Below are 19,648 nucleotides of genomic sequence, written 5' to 3' on the forward strand. Positions count from 1 at the left end.
CGAAGAAAGAAGCATTTTATCATTTTCCTGAAAAGGGATTCCTTTTCGGTCGCTAAAACTTTCCTTCGTAAAATCAACAATTCGATTAGAATACCTGTCCTCCTTTGACACCTAGCTATATACCCTATCTCTCGTGTCAACACTAGACCAATTAACAAATGCCCTCGTTAAGGAAGACTTGTCGGGGCCTTTTGAAGGTGTTAAAACCCGCAAGTACTTGGGACACAAGTATGTGCGAAGTGGCCAAAAGGTGATAGGGGGTTGCCGCTTGGGATTAGCATTTCTGTGTGTATAGACTCCATGGCTTATTCATCATTGAGTCCGATACCTACTAGTCATATGATCTGGACTTTATAGATCATGTCCCGAATGTTCGAAATATCAACACTATCGTATCTATAGGAGTTTTCCGCTTGTATGTTGCTGTAAGAATAACGTTATGACTTACTCAATTCTTACATCAACCAAGGAGCCTTTTTGCGTGTGATATTTCAATTTAAAAAAACAGCCCAAATATATGTCCGATTATTGGACCTCTATGTGTATTTTTGCTCAGCGGCGTTGCAACTTCTAGTATATTTGTTTCATGTGACATTTGAATAAAAAGGAAGAAAGAAGTCGAAATCCAGCCAAAACGACTTTAACGTATCTCGCCGAGAGGTGGTGTTGCAACTTCAAGTATCTTTCATGTGATATTTTGATAAAAAATATGACCGAAACAAATGATAATGACACCTTTTTTGCGTATCTTTGCCTTGCACTAGCGGTGTTAGGAGTGTACCCTAAACCAAGGAGGCTAAACTAAAGCCTATATTGCAAAAAGAAAGGAAGAAATACGGCCAAAACGCCTGATCATGGTGTCTTCTTTGCGTATCTTTGCCCAGTTCTAGTGGTGGTGTTACGAGTATACCCTAAACTAAAGCCCCACTTGTAGTGTTAATGATGTGTTGACGCAGGGACACTCTCGGGTCGCCTTACCCAACATGTGTATCCGTCAACACATGTGTATCAGTCCGGCATGTTTGTCCCACGTAGAGTGGTCTGTCAAGAGCCCGGAGCCGCGAACAAGGCGATAATGGGCTTAATTCATGTGATAACTACTAAATCAGGGTCAGACCTTCCCTGCCTCAAGCCCAGTTCAACGGCCTTTAAATTCTCCAATGGCGAACCATTCCTCCACACATGGACAGGGACACACCGTGTCGGCCCCAAAGAATGGACCGTCTTACAACCCGCTGAACTCTCCTACACAGCAGCTTCCTACAACGAAGGATCATCCTTCCAACCTACCGAGACGTCATGTTGGACCCTGGAGTCACCCCCCTCCGCCCGGACCCTGGAGTCACCCCCCTCCACCCGGACCCTGGAGTCACCCCCCTCCGCCCGGACCCTGGAGTCACCCCCCTCCACCTGTACACTGGAGTCACCCCCCACCCACCGGCCCTGCCGTGTCACCACCACCTGCTGCTCCATGGGGACCTCCTCCTACCCGGCCCAACATCCAGCCCCGCAACGCGCCACCACCACCCTGGTCCTGGCATCCCAATATGTTGTGGCCACCCATGTTTCCTAGGTGGTAGGATTTTTTATGAATAGCATATATATGTATGTGTGTGTGTGTGTATATATGTATATATATGCATATATGTATATGTATATATATATATATATATATATATATAGTAGAATTCCACAAGTTTATTCAATCATACTAGTAGGTTACTTACTTATTCATTTCACAAACTGCAATGCATCAAAAGGGATTATTTCCCTCATTATCTTATACTATTTATTTGATCACTTTTTTCAAGTTTGTTTCTTCTTTCAAATAGTTTAACCAACGTTTTTAGATTTTTGCTATTTAGATTTTGCTAGCCACCTTGAAGTTGAAATGTTATATTGAGGAATAAGGTAGAGACACGATTTTTACTTGCACAATCATACATTATTCGAGATGAAAACGTTCCCAAATGGCGGAAACAAGAGCTTCGGCATTTGGAATATTCATGGCTTAGGGTCGAAATTAGAAGACGTAGATTTTTTTAGCGCGTATTAACAAATTTGATTTCTTTTCGCTTCTGGAAACATGGACTACAGATAACTCAAAAATTGACGTTCCAAATTACAGCTATTTACACCTACACAGAACCAAGAGTAAACGAGCGAAACGCTCGTCGGGGGGTATTATCTTTTTCTACAGAAATGAATATAAAAATCACGTAAGGAAAGTTCCATCCAAATCTTCAGATATTCTCTGGGTGCGAGTGGATCGCGAACTTTTAGGATTGTCTAAAGACCTATTTATTTGTTCTGTGTACATTAGCCCTAGTTCATCCACCACGCATAAAATCTCCGAAAATCATGTTTTAGATATTTTAGAAAGCGAAATATCCAGCCTCAGCACACAAGGATTTATTCTTCTCGGGGGAGATCTTAACTCTCGTTTCGGTGATCTGCATGACTATGTCGAGAATGATATTCATGACGACGCAAATCAAATTGTAAATTCAAACTTCAATTCGGACCGGCAGCATATGGACAAGGCACCCCCAAACAAATTTGGTAGACTAATCTGTGACCTCTGTATACAAGCTAACCTGTCAATACTAAACGGTAGGGTAGCAGGTGATCTCCAAGGAAAGTTTACTTGCTATCAACCAAACGGTAGTAGCACTGTCGATTATATGCTCTCTAGCCAATCCTTCTTAAAACACATTTTATTATTTCGTGTCAATCCCCTAAATATGTTCTCTGACCATTGTATGTTGTCGGTGTTTATCCACTCCAAATCTGCTGGACATCGTGTTAAGGAAAAACATAAAACCTGTAATGTTAGACCAGCTCCTAAACGATTTGGCTGGAACGAAACATCAGCCAAAAACTTTTTCCAATCTATAAGCCAACCTCGCATCTTACAAAGGCTACATGCTATTTCACACGAAAATCTCAACAATGCAGCCACCCCAGATCAAATTGAAAACATTGTCTCTGAATTTAGCTCATTGTTGAGGGATGCTGGCCATGAATGCTTGAGTCTGAAAAGAAAAAGAAAACATGTACGAAAAAAACAAAACAAACGATGGTTTGACAAAAGTTGCACGGAAATGAAACGTGAAATTAAAAACTTGGCTTCCTTACTTGAAAAAAACCCATTGAACTCAGAAATACGAGGAAGGTTCTTTAAAACAAAAAAAGAATACAAGAAACTGGTTAAAAAGAAAAAGCGTGACTTTCATCAGCAAATTATGAACCAGCTATCGTCCCTTAGAGAAACTAACCCAACTGCTTTCTGGAACTTGGTAAACAAGCTAAAACCAGAAAAAACACCTGTAAGCAACCAAATCTCAGACGAAACTTGGCTACAACACTTTAGTAACCTCAACAAACATTCAACAGATAACAACAGTAATGTAGACGCCTCAGCCACTGATTCCGTGGACACTTGTCTTCCTTCTGTCCCAAATATGGACAGCTCCATATTGGACTCCTCCATAACAGAGAAAGAATTGGACTTAGCCATATCTCACTTGAAAAATAATAAATCAAGTTGTGACGACATGGTCTTAAATGAGATGCTAAAATGCGGAAAGCTTATTTTAAAGAAACCACTTCTACATATCTTCAACTCCTGTCTACGAAATGGTTACTATCCTAAAGAATGGTCACGTTGTCATATTGTTCCTATTCATAAATCTGGAGACACCGCGCTCCCAGACAACTATCGGGGAATATCAATAATTAGTTGTCTGGGAAAGCTATTCTCATCTATCTTAAATACACGTCTTGTTAACTATGCAGAACATTACAGCCTTTTCAAACCCCAACAGGCCGGTTTTAGAAAGAAATTTAGAACAACTGATAACATTTTTGTATTGTCTACTTTAGTAAGCAGATATCTAAGCAGGAATAAACGACTCTATGCATGTTTTGTAGATTTTAGCAAGGCCTTTGACTCGGTTTGGAGAGAGGGTCTCTTGCTGAAATTGAATAAACTTGGAATAGGGGGTAAATTTTTGCTTACTATTAAAGACATGTATTCCAAAACAACAAATTGTGTAAAAACTAGCCAAGGTCTAACTGAAACTTTTGTAACTAACTGTGGGGTTCGTCAAGGCTGTAACTTGAGTCCAACATTGTTTAATCTATTCATAAGTGATTTAGCAGATGCGTTTGATGATGGTATTTGTAACCCTCCTACTTTACATAATAAGAAAGTGTCTTGTTTATTATATGCAGATGACCTAGTGCTTTTCTCTGAAACCCAACGGGGACTGCAAACATCTTTAGACAAATTAGAAAACTATTGTAAATCATGGCATTTGAATGTTAATCTCAAGAAAACGAAAGTAATTGTCTTTACAAAGGGAGGCCGTCTGCCTAAAGACTGTTATTTCTTGTTTAGTAATAATGTTATAGATGTTGTGACAAACTATTGTTATTTGGGTATTGTTGTAAACTCAGCTGGCACGTTCAAGGCAAACAACAAATACTTACACAGCAAAGGCTCAAGAGCCCTCTTTGGAATCAATCAATCTCTTCACCAAGCCAATCCTACAATTTCCGTTAAAAACAAAGTCTTTGATGCATGTGTAAAACCGATATTGTTGTATGGGTCTGAAATCTGGGGATCTTTCAAAAGTCCAAAATCATCCCCAATTGAAGCCATTCACTTAAAATTCTGCAAACAAACATTAAAAGTCCCCAAGTCTGCATGTAATCTAGCTGTGATGGCGGAATTGGGGAGATACCCCCTTAGATTAGAAGCTTCCCTGAACGCTATAAAACACTATATTAGAATACGCCAGAACGTGCCAGCTGACAGCCTTTCAGCAGACGCCCTTTTGTGTCAACTTGATTTAGATACATCAGGGGCTAAATGCTGGGCTTCGGGAGTCCGCAAGACACTTGAGGAATGTGGTTTTGCCTATGTATGGCATTCACCCCAGAATCTTTTTTTAAATTCTTCTCAGATTATTCCATCCATTCACCAACGTCTGAAAGATATGTATTTCCAACATTTTACAACAGAAATGCGAAACAATAACAAATTACGAACGTACAGATTATTTAAGAATACTTACCACGAGGAGAAATATCTAAACATTACAAACTCTCGACACAAAACAGCAATCACAAAACTTCGGATAAGTTCACACAAACTGAACATTGAAAAGGGCAGGCACAACCGCATTCCTCTGCAAGAAAGAATTTGTCAATTTTGTAATTTAGATAGAATTGAGGACGAAAGCCATTTTGTTGTGGAATGTACATTATATAACGATGAGAGAAATATCCTTTATACTTATATACAAGATAAGTTCCCTAGTTTTAAATATATAAACAGCACTGAAAAATTCCTATTTATAATGAAACTGAACAAACCATGTATTACGAGTTCCATATCTACATACATCTACAATTGCCTTATGAAGCGAGAAGAAGTCGAACCTGTAAACAGTAGACAAGTATAGATTAGTCCTATTAGACACAGTAAGATATCTCATTATATTTCGTTATATTATCACCACTGTATGTAGTCCTTTGCTTATCACCATGACCTGTACTTAGCTTGTTTAAGCATAAATGTACAATAAAGGTCTTTCATTCATTCATTCATTCATTCATTAACAAGTCAAATACTCCAGCGGCCGACCGCTCAAACAGGACAGTGGGTTGTTGTTTAGGTGAGAACGGCCTTACGACGTTTTCAGACGGCGGGAAACAGACTTGACTGACTGACAGGATTTGCAGACGATATTTGACTTTTGAGTGCCGCCTCAGTTCGGTATTCACAGAACAACCAATGGTACGAATGCACGGTGACGAATGACTATCGTGAAAACCGCGTCGGTCTCCTTTTTGAAATCGTCTTTTCTTAGATTTTATCCAGAAAAAAACACAGGTCTTCTTTGTCAAATTGTAGAATCTGTGTGTGACATTTTCACGTTTGATTTTTACAAATGTAACAATAAAGACAATAAATCTGAATCTGAGACAGTGTCGGTCTCGGGAAAACAATTGTTCTAGTAATTCTCGAAATTGTGTGGATCCTTACATAAGAAATACGACTACCCCTAGCGAAGAGGACATTTCTGCTTGTTATGTAACGTATATTACCGATCCAAAGTTCAAAAGGGCACCAATGTCACTACTAGATTTCGTTCAAACAGCGCTATATCTTTGTTCTAGCCGAGGAAAAGTATGTGTGAAGCCGTTACTAGTTTGTGGGCGGTCTTTTCGATGTTTACCACTTGTATCTTTTATCTTGTCCTATCTTGTCTCTGATGAGATGCCTCCCTCCTTTCCTTATGATGGTACTGTGATCAGCCTCACAAGTGGCCCCCACATGGTTAACGGAGAGCGAGAGGACTCAGTACAAATATCACACGGGCTCTCCACACGGTTTCATGTTTGCAAGCCTTGTGTCTATAATGCGGGGAGAGTTAAGTTATCATAACTTCACAACACCGCCCGCAACAAAAGACGCAAATCCATACAACAAGGATTCTCAATATTTCAGCGAGCAATTTTCTAGCTTATGCTATCAGAAAGTGTGACGTAAACCGATTCACTAGCTCAGGTAGAGTATTAGAGAAAGACGCGTATAGTTCTATCGTTGGACTAAGCTCTTTAGGACAAGACGGAAAGGTGGTATTATCATAGACGATCTTTGAATAGACGTCCCGACGGCTTAAAACTCCTGGGCCGGACTTCTAGCTCTTCTACCGCCGAACTAGAGCAAACACAGCCCCCCACACACAACCAAAGGACTAATCTGACCGCTAAATTCCGCTCTAGAGGTGTCGGCACCACAGCAAACTACGCGTACAACTCAAACACGACTAGTGAACATATAGATACAGGGGGACTGGGGGGGGGGGTGTCTTGGGATCCAGTTGTCTTACACAACAGTCATCCGCGATGTTTTTTGTTTCCGAGTTAGAAAACAGTGCGCAAGACCTCTTGTTTAGTACATCTGAGTAGTATGTTGATACTTCTAGTATCAAGATAGAGCCTGTTCAACTTTTCAAAATACTTTCTTCATACAACTATGTTCGAAATGAAAAATACTGACAAATATAACCTATAACAAAATAAAGCAGTAGAAATAAAAAAAATGCATACCTTTAATTTAAAGTACAACGTTTATGAATGAAAATACTTTCCATGTTAACTTGACCGCTTACCCTTACAGCACTTAAGTATAATTCCTTCAAACAATGAAAAAAATCCTTTTTTGTTTTTTTCTTGTCTTCCTATTTCTTTAGTTGTATTTTTTGCTTAACGTCTCTTCGGGATGATGAGAATGTGTATTAATTTAACGTTACCATGAAATAATTCCGCGATAGCTTATAATTTTCAAACCCGTGTTCAAGTAGTAATGATAACGATTTTAAACTAAATGAATCACCGAAAACATGGGAATGAAAAAACACGCACCATAACACTGATAGAAAATTATATCAATCTAAAAGATGAAAGGGAATTATAACAAGAGCGGTAATTGTGTCGATATTTGTTCCTCTATAGTGACTTCACAACTTAAGTCCCGCCAGGTGTTTTGTGTATTGTTATCACTAACCACTCGAAGTGAGATAGTTAGATAACCTAACGTTTGAACCAGCGGCGCACACCAGGAAGACACTACCAAACATCACTTCCTAAGCCATCCGATTTATAGACCGTCTGTGTTTTATTTGGCCACGGATTCCCTTTTCCACTTAACTTTTGTCAAGTCGGCTGCAATTGTAGCGCCCTAAAGTCGGGCGAGGTTGAAGGAATATTGATACATTGCTTAGAGTGAGGTGGCGTGTTTTGGGTATTAACGGCATACACTCACGGAAGAGACAGCGATAGAGAAGACAACGAAGGGAAAATAATCCTTCAGAGGTGGAAGTCACGGTGCTGGCGGCCAAGTGGGGGAAAGCTGACGGACGGGTGTGTAACATTGCCCCCCTCCCCGGGAAGCGGAGTCACGTGGAAACGTCAAAACTTGAACTTCAGGTCTTGACACTGTTCAACACAGTTTTACAAACACGTCAGAACGATTGTAGTGTTTGATTTGAAGTGTTCTGTCCCTGTATCCGTACTTGAAACTGTAGGAAAATGTAAAGAAACCGATATCTTATTGTCATATGTTAGGTATTAGAATCTAGAGGAACAGGGTTTTAACGCATTAGGTGTGATGGAGATAAAAGGAAAAGTCAGGTGAATTTGTTCAACAGAATTTGAAGAAAATGTCGTTTGATTTTATTAACAGCGCAGTCCATCCACGAATGGAATGTGAAAAATGCAAATAAATATTTGACATGTTGTATACTTGAACTGTTAAATTTGATGTAAAATGTACCGTCAGTTAGGAAAGGAATTAGCACTAGCACCACGTTCATTGCCTGACTTATCAAACTGTCGCTTATACGAGCGCCACATAGCGGCTGTTTTATGGTAGTGCAGTAAGAACACCGTCCACCGCGCTCCCAAGTTTTTTTTACTCGACTGACGTCGCCTAGGGATGTCACAGTTTGTAGTAAACACAAAACTTCCGCGCCAAAATCACCTTCCCAAAAGCGTGAAGTCTGGAGTAAAGTTCTCCTCTTGATGTGCCGACACGCACTGGGTGTTCCGTGTTTTGTGGTGTTTTTAATTAATTGCTGACGTGTATTCACAACAGTCGAGAATAAATCTTTCCCAACTTTTTTCCCAATTAGCGACGGTAGACTGAAATGCGTACACAACGAAAGGGCGGCAACGTGTAAACTCTATTATGAACCCAGTCTAGACAAAGAAAATGCATGAAACCATTGAAACTGACACTCGCGCTACATATGCCCTACCTTTTCTTCAGAGAAACGTTGTCGGCAACGATTATGAGGACATAAAAATGGAGTACAAACATGAATTTTGTAGTGATGAAATTCTTAAAACAAAAAACACTACGGGAAAGTTTCCTTGGGAATGTTTGAAAATTTTTTTACATCAACCAATCCATGCATTTTTTTCCTCCGTCTTTTTGTATTTTCTTTATTATTTTCTTATACTATCATCTACCCCCTGTCGTAATATTTGTCGTATTTCACGTCATTTTCATTGATCAAATAATTATAGAAAGTACGACATCCCCCTCAAAGTAGCAAGATTTATAGTCAGCCTCTTAGATGATACATCGATACTTGTTGTTAGAATAGTGCCGTATGGCTAGAAACAATTCGGGGATATTGATAAATACATTAAAGCCGTCCACCGTCTATTATAATTCAGGACGTGAGTGAAATATTCTGGGTCCTATATTGATGACTCTTTCGCATCTTTGGCGCCAATTTGAAACAGTCTTTGGGGATTGCGAGCGTCCCAAATTGTCACCCCTGTAAAATTGCAATTTCACGCCCCGTTGGAAACGCTAATGATGTTCTCTCTCTTCCGTATTCTAAGCAAGGCCAGGTAGGCTGAAATAATAACAGGTACAGGAGCAAGAAGCGTCCGACAAAGTAGTAGACATTAGCCAAACAGATGGATAACATGTCATAGGAGTTTATTCCGCTAAACACGAGAACTATCAACCGCCAAAAAATCGTGACCTTAGCATATCCAGAACACTAGATATCAAAACCGGAAGTTCCCCCTGCAGTACCTAGGGGGCCCGCTAGGGGGCCCGGAATCATTTCCCGTTTTTGTCGCACCCTACCATCACACGAAATATGAAACCAATCCATCCAGCCGTTCTTGAGTTATCGTGTTGACCAACACACACACGCGCGCACTAATGAAAATATAACCTCCATGACATTTCATGTGGAGGTAACAAGCCGGAGCCTAACCTCTGCTTGGAGAGAATCTGTGACCGCCCACAGTAGTGTTACTGACATCACGAACGCGTGACCTTACCAGTAATCCACCCTATCGATTATCAAGCCATAAAAGACTTTGGTATGTGCGACTTTTGCCCCACACAAGGACGCCCGTGATATGGCACTGGAATGTCACCTCCTGATTTGGTCGACATGTGTTTGAAAACATAGAACTAAACCTATGACCGTATTTATCAGCTAGATAGAATTGACAGGTGTATTTGCTAACGTTTCTGTCATACAAATCAACCTACATGTGGTAATTACTTTTTAATTGGGTGGATACTTTTTCTTTATAATGTTCATTTTTAAATCTGTAATGTTTTGGGTGACGTTGCCCCCCTCCCCACCATAGGACTTAGAATTCAAAGCGCGGTAAACGGCACGTTGAAAGAGTAAGACTATAAAATTAGTAAGTGTAAGACAAACAGTATATCTTTGATCGCACAAGCCACTTGTTCATGGAGCTTATAAAGAAATGTGAACCATTGTACGGTTTCTTATAGTCTAACTTGAAACAACAAAAGGTTCATAATGTGAACATTCTTCTAAATTCTTGTTATCTATTATGTCATTTTCTCCTGCTTTTTAAGACCGTTACAAAAAATAATAAGGAGTTGAATGTCGAAAATGACACTGTTTGACACGTTTGATTCGAATGCAGGATCTAGACGTTTTCTTGTGTAAAATTGTGGGGAGCAAATTCAAAACGTCATTATTTGTTTGAACAGTGCATTAACTAATTCTATCCTTACCTAAGATAAAATTAGTGCTAACAGTTTCCGATGATGAGCAAAGTTTCCTTGTATTCGCTTCCAGCATGTTTGTGTGCTATTTTAGCAGCCTTGGAAACACCTTTATACAAGTCATGTTGTCTGTGTCTATTATCTTGTGTGTAGTTTTGTATGCCTGTATCACTTAACGGGCAAAGTTAGCCTAAAAATGTAGTTCTATCAAATTTACAACTTTGTGTGATGCCCCCCCCCCCCTAGTTGCCCCCTCTCCCTACAATACAATCTATATTGACGTAACAAAAGTACGCTGACTTTCGTACGGTGAACGACAAACTACAAAATAGAAATACAAAAAGAAATATTAAAATTCTACTAGCTAAGCAATGCAAGCTGGCTGATAATCTGAGATTGTCATTGTCTGAGATTCTTTTGAGGGCTGTTCGTGTATGAAACTTTTTGATTCCGTGGATTTTAGTCTGCTGCTATGTTGATTTTGTTACAAGTTTGAAGCTGATATGAATACATCCGTAATATCATGTTGCAATCAGATAGGGCTTATCGTAATTTTCAATGTCTAATAACAAAGCAATCTTTTATGTATATGTAGTTACCTATATTTGCATTGTGAGAGTTGTGACATCCAAAAATGTAATCAAATCTGCTTATGGTATCGATCGTCTTGAAATCTCTAGTGCCAGTGCAAAGAAATGTAACTTTTTATCTAGAGCATTCCATGACAAAATTGACTTAATTTTCAATATGTTTTGGACAAACTGTGTACATAAATTACGTTGAGCCAAAGCGCCGTCTGGGGCAAGTATTCCCTGTCATGTTAATCACAACCATCAACGATGACTGGTGTTTTCAGCCCGTGAGTTACTGTTCCCACAACAGCCATCCACAATACCACCTCATCAGTAGAGCTCGGTACCCGTAACGAGAAACCTTGTCTGCAAGGTTACAGTGGAAGACTCGGTGTCTCCAACTATCCATGATTTATTACAGGGTCTGCTCGGGTTAACTACCAACCTTCCACTAAACAGAATGTGGGACAGATGGCTTAATTACGTCTGTCTGTGTAAAGCGTGATTTCCATAGTAATTAGGAACGTTCGGCGCGTTCAAATGTGTCGTAGTGCGATTTTAAAGTGGAATTTTAAAGGAAACACAAGCAATATTCGGGTCCGAAAAATCGGATTTTGAAAGTCAATTTATTTAGTCATTTCTATACATGATTAGTTCAAACAACACTATCACAATGTATAGCAGCGTTCATGATGCAAGGAAACGACTGAAAATTGTGATGTGAGAACTCACTGAACTACATTTCGACATTGGAGTTCTACAGAGACATGCCAGCGCATACCCACTCACCAACATAACATTCTGCTTTCTAAATCAAAGTTGTATCCTGTAAGAAAACAGATGTAGAGCAAAAGCTAGAGGATAGACGAACAATTATTGAGCATTGTTGTCATAAGCTAAGGCCAACCAAGATATGAAAAAGATCATGAAACTTTCATTTTTGTTTTTCCTATATGCACACCAGTTCAAATATGCTGCAGTTTGAAAGATAGCTGACCTGAGAATCGAGCTTTGAATTGAATATACCCCCATACTGACGATAAAGCGTACTAGACATAAATTATGAACAAACAGTTACAAACAAACAAAACAGCAGCAAAAAGAACAACTTTGTCAAAAAAAGAAAACGCAGTGGAGCCCAACAGAAAAGGACAAAGCCTGTCACGAGAGCGCAAGTCATTCGTGACTACTTGAACTAGTCACGTCACTAGTCACGTCACTAAGAAATAAACATCTGCAGTTCAAAAGACAACCGCAACGGAGCCCATAAGTCAAACAGCTATATTATTGGACAACAAACCCCAAATATGTAGTTGTACTGATGGTAAAAGTGTTCCACATTGTCTATGTCTATGGCTTTACTGGTGGTGACGATGTTTCACATTGTCTATGGTTGTACTGATGGTGAGTGTTTCACATTGTCTATGCTGATGGTGATGATGTTTCGCATTGTCTGTGTACAGATGATAATGATGCTGTTTCACATTGTCTATGACTGAACTGTTGGTGATGATATATACATTGTCTATGACTGACAAAAGAAGTCGTAATATCAGCTGCATAAATGTCTTGACTTGTCAAGTCAACAGTGAGGTATTGTTGCGCAGCAGACGATTTTGTTTTCGTTTGAGTGTCGGGGTTGTTTTGTGGTGACTATAAGAACATGCTAGTCAAAAACAATCTGTTGCCGAAATTGTTGCAGATGATGGAACGTTTATTTTACGATCTGCCTGCCGTCTGCAGCCGTCAAATTGTTCTCCCGAGGGAAATCTTCCCAACCGCCATTATCCGGCGAGCTGATACCGACGACAGCAATAAATGACATAACAGAAGGAGACGACCTACTTTTGGGACAGCTTCTTGTGTACGTATTAAAATAAGTTGTTTTGTTCTCGCTTGGGTTTCGGGTGAAAGTCTTGCATTTCTGATACATGGGGATTTACCGAAAGGTTCAACGGAACAGCATTTTTAAAAATAAATTGGCAAAACAAAGCCTCTGTGACGTAACTTTACGCAATACGTGACTCGATGAGCATACGTTGTAGGAAGTTTGTGACGTCCCCCGTCTCTATAAAGGGTGGCTGTTGAATTTCATTATGTTACAAAGCTTCACAATATCAGACAAGGACAAACTTAAGCAACTTTCATTAAGCAAAAAGTAGGATAAATCAAATATGCTTTAAGTAAAATGAGATCAAAACAAAGCCAATAACTCAAAAATCAAATGCGAGATATTTGTGACCGAACAATATAGTGACGACGTTTGACTTTCCTTACTTGAGTCAAACCAATAAATAAATAAATAAATGCGGTAAGATACTCTGCGGCGTCAAATGGTCGAGTGGATAGGCTAGCGGACACGAGATCTAGAGGTCACGAGTTCGACTCCTGGCGTTCCTGACTAGACGTTGTGTCCTTGGGGAAAAAGCACGACACTCCAGCCAGGTGTAAAAATGGGTACTTGACTTCGGTTGTGGACGTAAAAGGCGATGGAGGGAGAGGGATGGGCTCAGTCTTCCAATACCTTGCCCTAGACACACTAGCCGGAAACAACCCACTGCCCCTTCGGCCTCAAACAGGCTATGGAACTACCTTTACCTTTTTACATTTGGCAAGCAATTCATCAGATAACTTGATTACAATTCAGACTACAGAACATGCTGAATATCCCCACATGAGTAGAAAACTGTATGGCCAAAAAACCCAGACAACTTTCCCAACATGTTATGACCTTGCGGTGTTCTTTGAGTTTAGTTGAAATGTGTCCGTGTGTGTCGGTCAATCGAACGGTTTTCTACACGGCGGTAATTCCGTTTAAAACTCGATTACGGTTCAACCGCTCTGACTGTCTGCAGACAACCTGGTATGTTTCAATTTGGCCGAGCACGTACCGAGGAGGGATAATTCCGTCTAATAGCCGGATAACTTGGGACGTTTCATCAATCAGGGGGAACTTGAAGCGCGGAATAATCGAATTACCCGTTCCCAAATGTGCGTCGCCGACGGAGAACTTGATTTTGTCTGTGTTGATTGTTTTTTTGTTGGACCTTCCCATTTTGGGGGGCTGAGTCACTTGACGACAGAAGATGAGTTTTTTTCAGCTCCGTTGAGTAAAAATTTTTCGGGCGATCATAACGTTTTTAACGGCCTGGTCAGATATAGGTCACTGTGCACGGAGAATGGTTTTGTGGATTCGCCCCCCTCCCCTTAAGGATAACGACTTGAGCTCTACCCCTATCAAACCACGAGGATAAAACTCACATCAGGGGTTACTGCAGTAATGAATTCGTGGGCACTTAAGCGTACAAATTTCTGTAAATTTCGCCAATTCGTATCGGTTTAAGCTAGAACTGCGGTCAAAGAACAACAAGTCTAGAAAAGGTCCTAGACACGAGATTGGAAACAATATATCATGTTCTGCGAACAGATTCCGACAGTAGTTGTGTGCGGCGTGGCACGTCGCCTACTGCAAATATTCACATCAAATCTTCAACAGTCGTACAGCTCGTAACAGTCTCACAACATTCATACAACCGTTGAACAACACGTTTACAACATTCTTCCTAGATCCTGACAGCTCTCTTACAACATGCCTGCAAGTCCTTAAACAGCCGTACAACAGTCCTAAATGGTCTTCCAACAATCTGACATCAAGTTATATGAAAAGTTTTATGACACAGGCCCTTTCCAACCTATGGAAGCTGTATATGACCCTGTGTCCTACTGACCTCTGAAATTGAGCCTGTGTCCTACTGACCTCTGAACTTGAGCCTGGGTCCTTCTGACCTCTGGGCATGACCCTGTGCCCTACTGACCTCTAAACATGACATTGTGCCCTACTGACCTTTGAACATGACTCTGTGCCCTGCTGACCTCTGAACATGACCCTGTGTCCTGCTGACCTCTGAACATGACCCTGTACCCCACTGACCTCTGAACATGACCTTGTGCCCTACTGACCTTTGAACATGACTCTGTGCCCTGCTGACCTCTGAACATGACCCTGTGTCCTGCTGACCTCTGAACATGACCCTGTATTCCACTGACCTCTGAACATGACCTTGTGCCCTACTGACCTCTACACATGACCCTGTATCCCACTGACCTCTGAACATGACCCTGTGCCCTACTGATCTCTGAACATGACCCTGTGTCCTACTGACCTCTGAAATTGAGCCTATGTCCTACTGACCTCTGAACTGGAGCCTGGGTCCTTCTGACCTCTGGGCATGACCCTGTGCCCTACTGACATCTAAACATGACCTTGTGCCCTACTGACCTTTGAACATGACCCTGTGCCCTGCTGACCTCTGAACATGACCCTGTGTCCTGCTGACCTCTGAACATGACCCTGTATCCTACCGACCTCTGAACATGACCCTGTGCCCTACTGACCTCTCAAATTAGGTAACGTTCCCATAGTCTTTTTGAGGCCGTATGGCCATGCAGTGGGTTGTATTGAGCACGGTTTGGAAGGCGAAGTCCATCCCTCTCCTTCCACCACGTGCACCTTTCTAACCCCCAGTAGGAACCCATTTTCACAGGTGGCGTGAGGAAACTCGTGCTAAGTACCTTTCTCAAGGAAACCGAGTTAGATTTGTCTCAACACCAATAGATAAGAAGAGGAACGTACAAAAGGAACACTATTGAGATATCCGCTTGTGCCTTACTTCCTAATTAAGAGAGAAACGGACTGCCAAATCGTTGTTATTAAAGCTCTAATCAATCACTTCTTTGTTTGTTTCGCATAACCTGTAAATCACTGAGTAAGACCGGATGGTAAGAATTAATCCACACGCACCGGAATGCACACCTACTATTATCAATAAGTGTGGTGGGTCCTTTAACGTGCTTGGGGTGTGGCTCTCCTCAAACGCGGGACCACCAGCTTTACGCCCCATCCATAAGGACGTCCGTAACTGGACCTAAGTACTCATTTTCACCCGAGTCAAGTGAGAAAATAGGTGTAAAATGCCTTTCCCAAACGCACAGCATTGACACCTGCTCGGGATTCAAACTGCAAACATTTCGATTTGCCAACAACCCTAACCACAAGACCACCTTGTCTCCTTCTCTGACTGTAGATTCGACATATGTACCGAAACATATAGTTACTATCACAAGTATTCCACAGAATCGGTAGCTATATATAATAACAATAGAAGATGCAGAAACAGTAGCTAATGTCCGAACCACCTTGCAAGCTATGATAAGATGGGAGAGGCGCCAATACCTGGCCTGAGCAGGTCAGGTAAAACAAAATGTAGGAAAAGGTAGTCCCGTAGTCCATTTGAAGCCGTAGGGGCAGTGGGTTGTTATCCACTGTGTCTAGGGAACAGTATTGGAAGACAGAGCCCATCCCTCTCCCTCCAACATCTCTCCTTACCTCCTCAACCGAAGTCAGATACCCATTTTTACACCTGGGTGGAGTGAGGATAGTCGTGTGAAATGAGTTTCCAAAGACAAGACATGTCAGGGGATTCAAAACCAGGACCTCTGGGTTCTGGGCCAAACACCCTAAAACCACAACGACGCCACACTTAGGTAGGCATTAAAATCAAAGAAGACTCTGTACACAAATTATGATTTTCAAATGTGGAGTAAGGCTGTTTCTTAAATCAGGAGATACATCAAGAAAACAGCACGACTGTAGCTCCGGGTGTTATTTTGATTGACAGGTACATCGCACGTCACGTTGACAGCTAACGATGAAATGACGCAATTAGGAACGTCTTACTCACCGTCGGTCAAGACTAAGGCCCCAGATATATACCATAATTGTGTTAGTAACGACATAAACACGGTAAAAACAACCTCTAAAATAGCTCCCGTAATGTATACGCGTGAAGTGCACATACCGGTAATCAAATTTTCATCGAAAAGCGGTATGATAAATGTCAAGATTACAAAAGATATCTGGTATATCTTTCTTCAGAAACTCTATTTTTTCTTGAAGGAGCAACTTAACTTAAGAAGGAAAGAAACTGCCACACCCCTCTCCAAGTGTGTCATTTCTGAGCCCCGTTAAACCATGAGTGAGGAACAGTTTCCTAAATCCGCCGCTCTGCAAAGACACTCCAAATAACATGTCGGAAGGATCTCGCTGTTGTTTACCTAGGCATCATGACATGGATGTTTACTCTGCGGCTTCGGAAGTCACGGCGAATGGATTTGTACCTGTCTGCATGATTCTCACCACACAAGCTATCAATTTGGACGTACAGTTATGCGATATCATGATGAATTAGAGAATTCATGGCTTGTAGTTTCCTCAAGGCGGGTTGCGAACCGTTTAAGAAGACTCCCCTACTTTCCTCGTTGACGATTTCTTCAAATTCTTGCGTCTAGAACCACAGAGGATTCTTACAATGGCTTGGAGAATGATTCGCAAGAAGAAAGCCCGTCCAAATCGCCTGCTAACGCCGGTGACAACCAGACACGTACACCGAACAAGGTCGCCGGGATTTGGCTGTAAGCGCTCGGTAGTGGCGCCGTTATATAACCCCTCTGGCGACTCCCGCAAATTAGAAGCACAATGAAGTGGACACGTTCTATATATCACGTTTATTACATAGCTGGCACGACAATATCACTCCATACGTCCTGACGTGACTGTTACAAGATTGGGGGAAGGAGGCATTTTTCCTACTTGGCAGGTTCCCCATGTAACATACAGCGCGCCAAATTGTATGTAACGTCCACCTCTGAGCATCAGCATCCCCCTCTTTGCTAAATCCTCCCTGTTTAAGCAGCCGTGCCAGAGACAGTCCCGAAAAGATGTAGCCAGGACCTCTTGACCACACCGCCATGTCCAGTCTGGCCACTGCTGACCACTCGGCTTTGCTGACCACTAACACGTTGTCACAGAGAGGGACTGCTAAAATAACATCCTACCTAAAGAGTGTCTATGTCATCGAACTAAGAAAAAAGTGAAAGTCTGAGAAAAAAGGCCACCATTTCCACTTCCTGTACGTCTTGACTCTCAGGTTAAGAAGTTTTGTAAGCTTTAGTTTTAAGAAGTAAGGTTTAAGACATAAGGATACTAATGATCCTCTGACCTTATTTCATACCGTTTCGACTTAACTGTTATGTTTTGGTTCCCTGTATGCTATGTGTACATAGCGGCACGGTGGTGGGGAGAGAGCGGACAGTACTGCTATCTACGCACCGAGGACGGCTAGCTAGTCTCTCCAGCCAAGTCTAAACCTTCACACATGGTGACGAGAATGATTGACAGTTTACGCAGACGACACTGTAGAGCGCGGGCTCACCTGTGTGAGTATGCGTGTGGCGTGCTCCGCTGAGGTATACCACGTTGTTTCTTCAGTTGGTTGCTTCTCTCACTTTACACACACAGTCCGTACCGGCACCGCTCTAGATCTGACCCGCTTCCCAAATACCAGCACAGATTTCACTCACGAAAGGAACAATAGCGGAGTTAAGTCAGGGAGGGCTCCTACCTGCCGTCGCCTAGGTGATTGTCGCCACTCCCGCCTGGATTCCGGCAGCCGCTATACCCCCAGCTAGCACCGCCCCGCACTTGACTGAAGGCTCGCTGCCGTGTAGATTGCGGGATGAATAATTGGGAAACCACGTGTCGAGACGGTTAGTCACTACACAGACTGTGACTGGATGTATTGACAGAGCTATACGCATGGTACACCAATGAAGACCAATGTAACGTCGCCAGACGGTTTCGAGGGGAAGGTGATAGATAGAGGAGGTCGATTGGTGGTTCAGTGATCGAGTTAACAGCCGACACCAATCAATGGATTGAAATTTATCGTCCAAGTTCACCAAATGACATGGGGTGGACATCAATACATGTTTGGCTGAGATCGACAACTAAAAAAGCTGAAACATCGTGACTGGTTTAACACTTGCAAAACACGATTCCACAAATAATGCAGTCGGGATTGGTCCTCACAAAAGAATAAAAATCCACCGGCTTAGAATATTAAATTTGAACTTTTGCCTTAGTTTGGTTGTATATCATTCAATATATCAGACCGCATATTTTTGTTTCTTTTATACAGCTACATATCTTCGCAACCGTATGTAGACGAAAGTCTAAATAAGAATTATTACTTCTACATGTATCTGAAAGAGTTCATAGTGCCTAAGCCATGCTCACGTAACGGCTTTTTCACACACAAATTTCACGTGTTTTTTCCACGGCAGCCAAGTTTGATTCATTTTCAGTCCGACATTTTCACCCCAGCTGGAAGACACATATCGGATTTCCTGCAAATCCCAGCATGCTCCAGTGAATCCTGAGGAAGCAGAACTTCTATGTCATCTAGCCCGGAATCCAGCCGTGTTAGGTTTACACGCTCTACATCAGTCGCCTGATGCCAGCGCAGCTGCTTGCACGGCTGGTTTTGAGGCTACAGTCATCCCAGAATGCCTCTCAAACCGTGTTGCAAAGTGGTTAGGACGACGCCATTCACAACTTTCGGGGGTGTTGACGAGTTTTCTCACTGTT

General features: G+C 41.7%; 1 protein-coding gene across 7 annotated transcripts in view; it reads right to left on the reverse strand.

Moving 5' to 3' along the window:
* The window catches only part of LOC136440112 (netrin-1-like), a 48,233-nt gene that overhangs the window by 21,644 nt on the left and 6,941 nt on the right, over positions 1-19,648 (reverse strand). For 2 of the 7 annotated variants that reach the window (XM_066435944.1, XM_066435940.1), the window contains exon 1: positions 18,435-18,568. The exons of 2 other annotated variants lie outside the window; for them this stretch is intronic. The gene's annotated coding sequence lies outside the window, so the exon portion shown is untranslated. Of the gene's footprint in view, positions 1-18,434; positions 18,571-18,623; positions 18,768-19,648 lie in introns of those variants that run through there. 3 more of the 7 variants (XM_066435948.1, XM_066435946.1, XM_066435945.1) reach the window with 3 other exon arrangements.

Source organism: Branchiostoma lanceolatum, chromosome 8, assembly GCF_035083965.1.
Source record: "Branchiostoma lanceolatum isolate klBraLanc5 chromosome 8, klBraLanc5.hap2, whole genome shotgun sequence".
Lineage (NCBI taxonomy): Eukaryota > Metazoa > Chordata > Leptocardii > Amphioxiformes > Branchiostomatidae > Branchiostoma > Branchiostoma lanceolatum.